The sequence below is a fragment of the Dipodomys ordii genome, unplaced genomic scaffold (assembly GCF_000151885.1).
Source record: "Dipodomys ordii isolate 6190 unplaced genomic scaffold, Dord_2.0 Scaffold60, whole genome shotgun sequence".
In the NCBI taxonomy this organism is placed as follows: Eukaryota; Metazoa; Chordata; class Mammalia; order Rodentia; family Heteromyidae; genus Dipodomys; species Dipodomys ordii.
Genome location: NW_012267276.1, coordinates 1,886,791 through 1,897,841, shown reverse-complemented (window position 1 = coordinate 1,897,841; position 11,051 = coordinate 1,886,791). Strand labels below are relative to the sequence as shown.

Here is an 11,051-nt window from a genome sequence, read left to right as displayed (position 1 = left end):
CAGCTCTTCAGCTCAAGGCTAGTGCTCTACCACTTGAGCCACAGTGCCACTTCTGGCTTTTTTCTTTTTGCTTATGTGGTGCTGAGGAATCGAACCTAGGGCCTCAGGTATGCAAAGCAAGCGCTCTACCACTGAGCCACCTTCCCAGCCCTAATGAGACAATTTCTGGCAAGGATGGTATTATAACATTTGATGTTTCAAAGCTAAATGACATGGATAGTCATTTATGGAGGTTAGCCTCCTGAGTCACAGGGAAAGGTAGAAATGGATGATGAATATGAAGTTATGGAAAATTGTTACAGTAAATATTATAAAAATTTTAATCCATCCCTTGCATTTTATTAGTAATATAAATATTAATTATCCTTATTATAAAACAGTAATTAAAGTCATATTTTGGAGAGATATATTAGATATTCTATGGGTCTTTTGGTTTTTCTTGTTATAAATAATAGAAAATTATAGATACTACTTAGCAGAGGATATAATCAATGGATACTGTATTTAGTCAATATTGGTGACATTTTCTGAGAGAACTGTCATATATCATCTCTATAATTTCTTCCTCAAAAGAAAATAGAGTAGTTCTGTGGGCCCACAATGCTCAGCAGCTTGTACTACCATTTGTAGCTTAGCCTTATTTTTTCTTAAATTGGAGTTATTTTTATACAATGAAATCTTGTTATTGATTGAAATCTTTGAGTATTAGATTTTATGAGTATTAGAAATGAAGAGTTTTTAAATTCAAGGCAGAAAAATCTTGGATGTATGTTATTATGAGTATTAGAAATGAAGAGTTTTTAAATTCAAGGCAGAAAAATCTTGGATGTATGTTATTATGAGTATTAGAAATGAAGAGTTTTTAAATTCAAGGCAGAAAAATCTTGGATATATGTTATGAAGGACCTTAAGTACTTATAAAAGGTATCTGAGCTTAGTGGTAGAGTGCTGGCCTAGCACGCATAAAGCTCTGAGTTCGATTCCTCAGTATCATATAAACAAAAATCTTGGAAGTGGTGCTGTGGCTCTAGTGGTAGAGTGCTAGCCTTGAGCAGCTCAGGGACAGTGCCCAGCCCCTGAGTTCAAGCCCCAGGCCTGGCAAAAACAACATCAACAAACCAGAACGAAACAACATCCCAAAACAAAGAACAAAAATGTTTCACAAGAAGTATTGGAGTCAATGTAAATTTTAGGCTTAGATTGCTCATCTTTCCTTTCCTTCTTCTCTACTTCTCTGTGCCTTTAAAACTTTTCTTGTTCATTCTAAAACTTCATTTTGTGACTTTTTTCCTGAACTACTGGTCTGTTTATTAAAAGCATTTGTAATTTCTCAACTCTTTATACTGGATTTTTGAGTTCAGTACAGAGTAGAACTATGTTCTTTATATTTTTAGCATGTAGACAATGTTTGATAAAGGGCTTCAGTTTTCAGCTTAGATTTTATTGGAAGTTTTTTTTTTTTAATGTTCTGGTTTCTGTCTCTCTCTGTAGATATATAGGGGGAGTTGGAGGTAGATAATCCAGATTTTCTTTGCAGGTAGAACAGTGATTAAGGCATAAGACTTGAGCAGGCAAGGTTCACTTTTGCCTTTATTATTTCATAGTTGTGTATCCTTAGGCAGGTTTCTATCAGAATTTGATTTTTAATCAGTGTTACTAAAACCTGTTAACAACCGTTCTAATCAGTGTTGCTGGAGCCTGTTAAATCCTTTAAGTAATGACTGACACTTTATGATTCTTTTTGAGAGGCAGCCATTGTTACTCTTAATAGGTCTGTAACTCATTCCAACAGCACTCTGGGCCGAGGTGATTGAACTGTTTCCCTATTTGTTTGTTTGTATATCTGCATGTTTGATGATAATTGAAATGTTCAGTCCATACTTTTATATTGGAAAATATATGAATCTACTGATATGTATACATACACACATACATTAATATGCACACATATATACATATAATGCATTGAGCACACAAAATCCTCTAATTTTAAAAGTTTATTTATTTTTTATTTTTTTTTAAAGTGTATTTGAAATATACTAGAATGTGCTTCTTGAGAGTAGTTTCTGGGTTCTTTTTTTCTGGGTCACTTTAAATTATGTTTGTCAGGGGTATCCGAAGTTAGATCAGGTTTAAAAGTTGTCTGTGCTTAAGAAGAAGAATTGGCACTCTGGTGAGAATCTGAGTACAGGGCTCATTTTTAAGATAAGAGGAAGGAGTTCTGGCACCCAACCAAGGTTTGTTTTCATATCACTTTGACTTGCATATTTTATTTCTGTAACGGTTTTCTCCATATTGTTCATATTGTTTGAAGCAGCCCATCCTTTCAAGCCAGGTGGTAAAGCACCTAGGTTACTGATGCATTTGCTCAGTAACCAAGTCCAGTTCCTATTGTAGTGTGGTATTGAACTGAGCAACCATGCCATAGAGGCTTGATTCAGGCAAGATCTTTTAGAAGGTGAGTATAACTACTTGTTACAGTAAAATATACTGTCTATAGGGACTGAGAATAGCTCCCTTCAATCTAAATGTTGTTTCAGGGGAAGAATACAAGAGAACATAGTTTCATTTGCTCTGTGGTACCTTCATTAGGTTGCTTCTGTCCTGCTGCTGTAACATTGTGTGGTTTCAAAATTTATTATTAGCCTGATTCCAATAGATCAAGCCGCAATCCTAGCTATTTAGGAGTCTGAGATATGAGTTTTGTAGTTCAAAGCCAGCCTGGGCAGGAAAGCCCAGGATTGGATTAATCTCCAGTTAATCACCAAAAAGTCAGGAATGGAGCTATGGTTCAGGTAGTAGAGTGCTAGCTGTGAGCACAAAAGATCAGGACTGGTACACAAAAAATATACCATACTATAGAATTCTGGAGGCCATAAATCTAAAATCAGGTTGTTCACAAGCCTACTTCCTTTAGACAAGGAATTGGGAAATATAATAAAGATGCTTTATCATTTTAACGTTACAATTATATAGTTATGTATATATTTGGATACTTTATATTATGTATGATTAATTGGATAGTTCACATAATACTAATAATAATTCTCTCATACATCTAAAGACAGTTATAGATTAAAAAGTAAACTTAGAGCTTATTAAGTTATCAAATAACATTTTCAGTGTTTTAACCATTCAGCTAGAAAGTTCTTTTCTTAATTAATATTAAATTTAAAATGCAGTTGCAATCTGTAGGCATTATAACAGTGTTTACATTTTTCTCTTTGACTGTTCTTACTTTAGTTTTGATGACTTGTGTTGAAAATTTCAGTTAATTAATTATTGAGTCTTGATTCAGGTATCTACCCTCTTATACCAAAACGAATGGCTATATTTTAAGCAGACGAAGAGTCTGGGAATTCTTGCCAAACCCCTCTGCTTACTTAAGTTATTTCAACATTTTCTTAGGAAATTGAACATTGATTGCTAAACCTTCCTCTCCCTCTTCTTTGTCTTTATATTGTTTTTTTTTTTTAAAGAATATTGTAAAAGTGTTGTATAGAGGGCTACAGTAACATAAGTAAGGCATAAGTAAAGCAATGAGTATATTTTTATATAAGATTTATATAAGTAAGGCAATAAGTATATTTCTTTCTTTCTTTTTTTTTGGGGGGGGTCTGGTCATGGGGCCTGAACTCTGGGCCTGGGCGCTGTCCCTCAGCTCTTCAGCTCAAGGCTAGCGCTCTACCACTTGAGCCACAGCACCACTTCCGGCTTTTTTCTTTTTGCTTATGTGGTGCTGAGGAATCGAACCCAGGGCCTCAGGCATGCAAGGCAAGCGCTCTACCACTGAGCCACCTTCCCAGCCATGAGTACATTTCTTATCAAGCATTGTTTCCTCCTCCTTTGTTTCCTTTGTTTCCCCTTTCCATCCCTCCCCCTCCCCACCAAAGTAGTAAAGTTTGTTTTCCAATATAACAACTTGTACATCTCATTGTTGCAATGGGTCCACCTGTATCCCTATTTAAACGATTTGTTTTTTCCCTTCCCCTCCACAAATTATACCAACATCAAATATAGTGAAAGCAGGGGTTATACCGTGGGGGAGGGACATACAAAGGAACAAAGAAATCATCTTATAAATATATTAGAAACAATCGCAAGAAAAAAAACACATTTGAATACTTATCTTGGGGTACATTTCACCTTTATAGGGAAGTTCTATATTTACTCTTTTAGGAACCTCCCTACTGCTTTCAGGGTGATTGATTGAATCAGTTTGCATTCCCACCAACAGTGTAGTAGCATTTCCTTTGGCCACATCCCCACCAGCCTCTACTATTATTTGTTTTCTTAATAATGGCCTTTCTTACTGGGCTGGGGTGGAATCTCAAGATGGTTTTGATTTGCATTTCTTTTATAGCCAGAGATGTTGAATATTTCTTCATGTGTCTATTGGCTATTCTTATTTCCTCTTCAGAAAAGTCTCTTTCTAATTTTTTAGCCCACTTACTAATGGGGTGGTTGTTTCTTTGAGGATTTTTTTTTGTGTGTGGGGGGGTTAATTTTTTTGAGCTCTGTATATATTTGATAAAAGGCCCTTGTCTGTTGTATAGCTAGTGAAGATCTTCTCCCAATCTGTGGGCTTTCTATTGATCTTGCTAGCTATGTCCTTTGCCATGCAGAAGCTCTGCAGTTTAATGTGATCCCATTTATCCATTTAGTTGATTTGTTTTGTTTCTGGATCTCTAGGAAGTTTTGACCTGTGCTGAGGAGCCCTAGTATGTCTTTTATCCCTTTCTGTAGTATTTTCAGGGTATCTGCTCTTACCTCAATGTCTTTGATCCATTTGGAGTTTTTTCTGGTGCAGGGTGATATATAAGGATCTAACTTCAGTTTTCTACATGTATGTGTATAGCAAGTTCTGCCCGCACCATTTGTTGAAGTGGCTGTGTTTCTTCCATCGGGTAATTTTGGTTCCTTTATCAAAGATTAGGTGGCCATAGGTCTGTGGGATCATGTCTGGGTCAATTCTATTCCATTGGTTTCCAGGCCTGTTCATATGCCAATGCCAAGCATTTTTTTTTTTTTTGTAAGTACAGCTTTATAATAGAGTTTGAAGTTTGGTATTGATACTTCTCCAGCACTTTTTTTTCCTGCTAAGGACTTTTTTTTTTTTTTTTTTTTTTGCTATTTAGGGTCTTCTATTATTCCATATGTATTTTTGGATTGCTTCTGTTTTATTAAAGAATGTTGTTGGGATATTGATGGGTCCTGCATTGAATTTGTATATAGCTTGGGTAGTATTGCCAGTTTTGCAAAATTAATTCTCTCAATCCAGGATCATGGGAGATTTTTCCACTTCCTCAACTCTGCTTTAATTTCTTTTTTTAAGTTTTTAAAATTTTCATCATAAAAGTCCTTCACCTCTTTGGTTAAGTAAATTCCTAGTTATTTTTTGAGGCTATTACAAAGAGTTGCCTTTCTGATTTCAGTCTCTCTCTCTTATTGTTTATACCTTTTAATTTGAAATAAACTTAATGTTACAGAAATAATATACTTTAACTTTCTCTAATGTTAATATCTTAGTATAAGCATGTTATGTATTTGAAAAGTAAGTACAGTGCTTCTAACTCACAGACCTTACTTCTGTCTCACCCATTTTCTCAATAGTTCTTTTTTCCTGTTTCATAATCCAGTCTAGGCAACTCATATTCCTTTAGTTGTCATGTCATTTTAACTTCCCTATATGTAGTTATTCAGTCTGCTGTCTTTCATATTTTTGATATGTTCAAATAATTTGGTTATTTATTTTGTAAAATATGTTGTTTGGTATTTTCTTATGATCAGATTGAGGTTATACATTATTCAGGAAGGAACTATAGAGGTGATCTCTTCTGTATACTTAGTATCATATCTGTGTTCCATGTTGTACTATGACTGGTGATATAATGGCTTAATTTTAACTTTATTCATTTGGATAGGATTCCATAAAATTAACAGTTGCATGACATTTGGTACATGTACAGTATTGCACAAACCTCAATCCAGTTCTAAAACATTTGCCTCTCCCCAAAAGGAGATTTCTACTCTCTGTTTTTATGGATTTATCTGTGCTGAATATTTGAAATAAATAGAATAATAGTAGAAAGTTATTTTTGATTTATGCTTTTTTTCCCGTAAACATGTTTTCAAGGTTCATTCACATTTTAACAAGTATCAATATTTTAGCATGTATCAATAGTTTTTATGGCTTAAAATTTATGGCTAAATATTTCAACTATTGATGATATCTTGAGAGGTTTATATCTTTTGAGTCATGCACCTATGAACATGACTGTACATTTGTCTGTTGTCATATGGCCTTCTCTAAGATCTTAGTTGCACTATTTTTTTTCCTACTCCTCTACTGTAGTCACAGAATCCTCACCTTCAAGATCTTCACCATCTTCCAGCCTTGTTAGTCTCCTCAGACCACCACTTATTCTTCCCTTTATCTGGAAACCCTTTCCTCAGTTATCTACAGGCCTTCCCTCTCTCCATTATTTTTAAGTCTTTATTACATGCCAGCTTGTTAAAGAAGTTTTCTCTGAGTATTTGCCACAGTTCAAGATGTGATTAGGTTGAGGGATTAATGCTGGTACTATAGGAGTGGGTTGTAATGAAAGGATAAGTTTAGGCCCCATTTTTTCCTCTACCTTATTTACAGGTACACACATAACAACATAAGAAGGTACTTATCAAATACTAGTGCCATGCTCTTGGATTTCACTACTCCAAAACAGAGATAAATATATTTATATTGTGCATGAATCAACCAGTTCTTGCCATTTTGTTGCAGTAACAAAGCATGGACTAACACTGCTATAACATACAGGTACCAAAAACTATGTGTTGTCACATAATCTTCCTTCTTAGTGTCTGTGTCGAAATAATTTCTTCCCCCCTCTCTCCCTCTTTCCTCCTTCCCTCTCTTCTCTCTCCTTCCCTCCCTTCTTCCCTCCCTCTCTCTCTGTCTCTCTCTGTGTCTCTCTCTCTTTCTGTCCCTGGTCTCAGTCTCAGTCTCACTTTTTCTCTGCCTGCCTGCCTGTCTCAAGTAAGGATAATCTTTTATGTTGAGTTATCACCTCTGTAAAGACCTATTTCCTAACAAGGTCATATTCTGTGAGACTGGAACTTAGGACTTTATCATAGCTTTCATTGATAAAGTATAGAAACTTAAGGAAAAAAATAATAGGGTTTGATAGTTTGACTTTATATAGATAAAATCTAAAGGAGAATGTGAAAAAGTGAAACTAGTTTTAAGGCTATCATTGGAAAGAGTAACCATGTAGGGGAAAAGGGAAAGAGTTTTGAAACAAAGTGAAGGTAAATGGAAATGAGTTTTCCTGTAAGGATGCTGAATTTCAAATTGTGTAGTTATATAATCATGATATAGCCACAATTCAGGAAAGATTTCTAGCTGGGTAATAGCTTTGTTGGGGTAATCTTTGGATTCTCTGAAGGATACAGGAGAGGCACATAGTAAAAGGAAATTAAAGAAAAGAGAATTAAAAAGAAAGGTTACTTTGTTGAAATGGATGCCTTCATATATTATATAGGAAGAAAACTTTTAGAAGACTGTCCCTTTACTCTAAATGTCAATTGCACTAATGCTGGGTGTTGGATTTAGTTGCCAAAGTGGTCTTGCATGAACAGAAGTAGAAGTTACCAGTTCCTGACAGCTGCGAATCAGCCTCTGGGCATCTTTCTAAATTTTCAAATATAATTATACAGTAGACTTCCTTTAACAAATTCCATGTTCCAGCTATAATTATAACTGCTTTTCTTGCCTGTAGTCTGTTCTTTGTCTTACTACTCTCCTTTGTATCTCCCCCTGTTGGTTAGAATTTTCCTCTGGTCATTTGGGATCTGAAAAATTAGGAAGTCGTTTACTGTGATTTTCTTTCTTAAGCAGAGATTTACCATCATACCCATTTCCTTTTTCCAAACTGTATTCCATTAATAGAAATGAGAAATTGGAATATATTTCCAAAATACATTCCAGTAATAGAAATCAATGTGTTTAAACAGCAGGCTAATATTTTATATACATTTTTATTTTCAAATAATGTACAGACACGAATTGAGCACATTGTAAACTTTTTAAAATTGCATTATACAGGTGGAAATTTCATTGTTAGCTTTCCACATATGTTTAACACATTATAAAATTTCTATATAGTTGTTAGAAAGTGACTGTTATCACAACTTACCTAGTGACCTTATTCATCAGTTACATATCCTAAATAAAACCTTGCCGATGACCATGTTTCATACCAAGTGCATTTAAAAATTTTAAATTAAAGTTTACTGCAGAAACTGAAGCCATATGTCTTATAGCCACAGTCTTCCAATAGCTTCCAGGACTTACCATGATCATAATTTGTGAAATTTGAAACAGGAGAGGAATTTCTTGGTTTCTCATCTTTTTTTTCCCCACCTAAATATCAATTATGAAAACGAATTACTTGAAAGAATGACTTGGTGTCTTCTACAAAAGTTTTATAACTAAGATCGTAAACTCTCAAGAATATATTTTCATATCACTTAGACTATTTTCTAAGCCATTTTAATATCTCAGAAATAACTAAAACATAAATTCTTGAATATGCCAAAGAAAAACTGAATTTTTAGTGTGTAGCTCAAGTAGTTGAGGAAACTTATAGACTTGTGTAAATAATGCATTGTACATGTACTGTTCATCACTTTCTTATTAATTAATACTATACAATGTTTTTTGCAAGGCTCTGTAGAGTCTGATAACTTATTGAAGCTTATTTGAAGAGTGTGATTAGATTAAGATTTTGCTTCTGGTATTAAAATGTACTTGGAATAAAACAGTTTGGTTATTTTCAGTAGTTACAAATATAAAAAAGTAGAACTCCTCTTATGTAATAGCCAGTTGACACTCAGTGGCAGACTGATATACTTAATGAACAAATAGAAAATAAAGTGTTGATAATACAGTGTTTAAACCTTTAGACTTAAGCTTTAGAAACCCCTAGAATTAAGTCTTTTGGCATTGAATTGATAGGTCTTTCTGCTGTGAAAAAGTAACTGAATAATGATGATATATTTCATATTTGTGGGTGAACATTCTTGAAAAACAGAGTACTAGAACTCACTGTTCTAAGACATTGCTCTTTACTATTACCAGTATAATTTTATGCTCCTATGGCAAGGTTTCATGTTGAGAAATAAGATTAGACTTTTAGGGGAAGAATATTTGCTGTCTTCATTGTTCTTGTTCCTGATGAATGCTTATCCCTTAATGTGCTGTGGTATTAGCTGCCTTAAAATAGATTGTCTAAGCTGGGCACTGGTGGCTCATTGCTGTTTGAAGTTAGTCCATACAGGAAAGTCTGTGACACTCTTATCTTCAGTTAACCACAAAATAAGGCCAGAAGTGGAGCTGTGGCTCAAATGGAAGAGCACTGATGTTGAGCAAAAATGCTCAGGTATAAGTGACCTGTGTCTGCACACAGACAAAAAGTAGATTGTTGAAGTCTTTTATTTGGAAAATCTTAAGTATGCATCATGATTCATGACTTGCAATAAAAAATTGTCTACAATTAAATATAAAATAAAATACATATGCTGACAGATGTCATCAGCAATTTGCTTCTTTCAGAAGGGAACTGTTAGACATGTGATTCAGGGAATTACACACTATAGTTGATGATGAAATTCTGTTGTCGAATAAGTACCTTTATTGTGTGTTTTTAAAAACTTTCCTAAAATTTTTGTGGTTTCTGGTGTATGATATAGTTTAATATCTGAATTTGATATAGTTTAATATATCTGCTTTTGATATAGTTTATTTCTGAATTACAATTAATGAATTCAGGAAATAGTATAATCAGGAGGCAGATACCTCATAAAAATAGTAATAATTGTAGCGAGCATGATTCATCAATGGATGCCAAAAGTATAGTGGGAATTTAAGGAAAAATCATATATTTGCAAACTCTAAAATGATCTCTCAAAACTGTTTATAAAGTGTTTATAAAGGAAGAAAATAGAAACAATGTAGAAGACCGAGTAATAAGACCATGATATGATCTGCTGCTGAATATGGCATGTCACCTATATATAATCTCACTGGGTGCTGGTGGCTCATGCCTATAAACCTAGCTACTCAGGAGGGTGACATCTGAGGATTATAGTTCAACGCTAGCCTGGGTAGGAAAGTCGGTGAGACTCTTATCTCCAGTTAGACCCAGAAAACCAAAGTTGTGCTGTGGCTTAAAATGGTAAATTGCTATCTTTGAGCAGAAGAGCTCAGGGACAGCACCCAGGCCTTGAGTTCAAGCCCATGGGCCTACAGAAAAAAGAAGACCAACAGAAAAAAAGTATGATCTCAATTTCATCACAAAAATTAATGATATTGAAATTGGGGCATATTTTATAGAGTAACTAGTGAGTTCTTTTTTTTTTTTTTCCTCAAAAATACCAGGTCATTAAAGAGAAAAGTGCCTCACAGGAAACACGTCAGTAAAGGAAACATGAGATCTGGATGTCATGAACCAGGGGGAAAGGCATTAATAGTACAACTTGGTGGTAAGATTTACCATTAATAGTTTGAGCCAATGTTAATTTTATATTTTTCATAACTTTATTGTAGTTAATAGTATTATATTAGAGGAAGCTGGTTGACAGGTGTGTGGGAAATCTGTATTTCACAAGTATTAAATGATTTAAGATAAAAATTAAGCCCTTCCAGGGGCTGGGAAGGCGACTCAGTGATAGAGTGCTTACCTTGCATGCCTGAGGCCCTGGGTTCGATTCCTCAGCACCTCACAAGCAAAAAGAAAAAAGCCGGAAGCGGCACTGTGGCTCAGGTCGTAAAGCGCTAGCCTTGAGCTGAAGAGCTGAGGGACAGTGCCCAGGCCCAGAGTTCAGGCTCCACGACCAGACCCCCCCCCCAAAAAAAAAATTAAGCCCTTCCAGAAATGTAATATCCCACTCTCACACATTTTCTTTTTTTTTTAATTTTATTTTATTTTATTTGTGAACATACTGTACAGAGGGGTTACAATTGCATGGGCAGGATAATGCGTACATTTCTT

The 11,051-nt window shown here is 34.8% G+C and overlaps 1 protein-coding gene across 2 annotated transcripts in view; it reads left to right on the top strand.

Moving 5' to 3' along the window:
* Positions 1–10,441: 10,441 nt before the first annotated feature.
* The window catches only part of Tbc1d5 (TBC1 domain family, member 5), a 424,595-nt gene continuing 423,985 nt past the window's right edge, over positions 10,442–11,051 (top strand). For both annotated transcript variants that reach the window (XM_013022145.1, XM_013022143.1), the window contains exon 1: positions 10,442–10,542. The gene's annotated coding sequence lies outside the window, so the exon portion shown is untranslated. The remainder of the gene's footprint in view (positions 10,543–11,051) is intronic.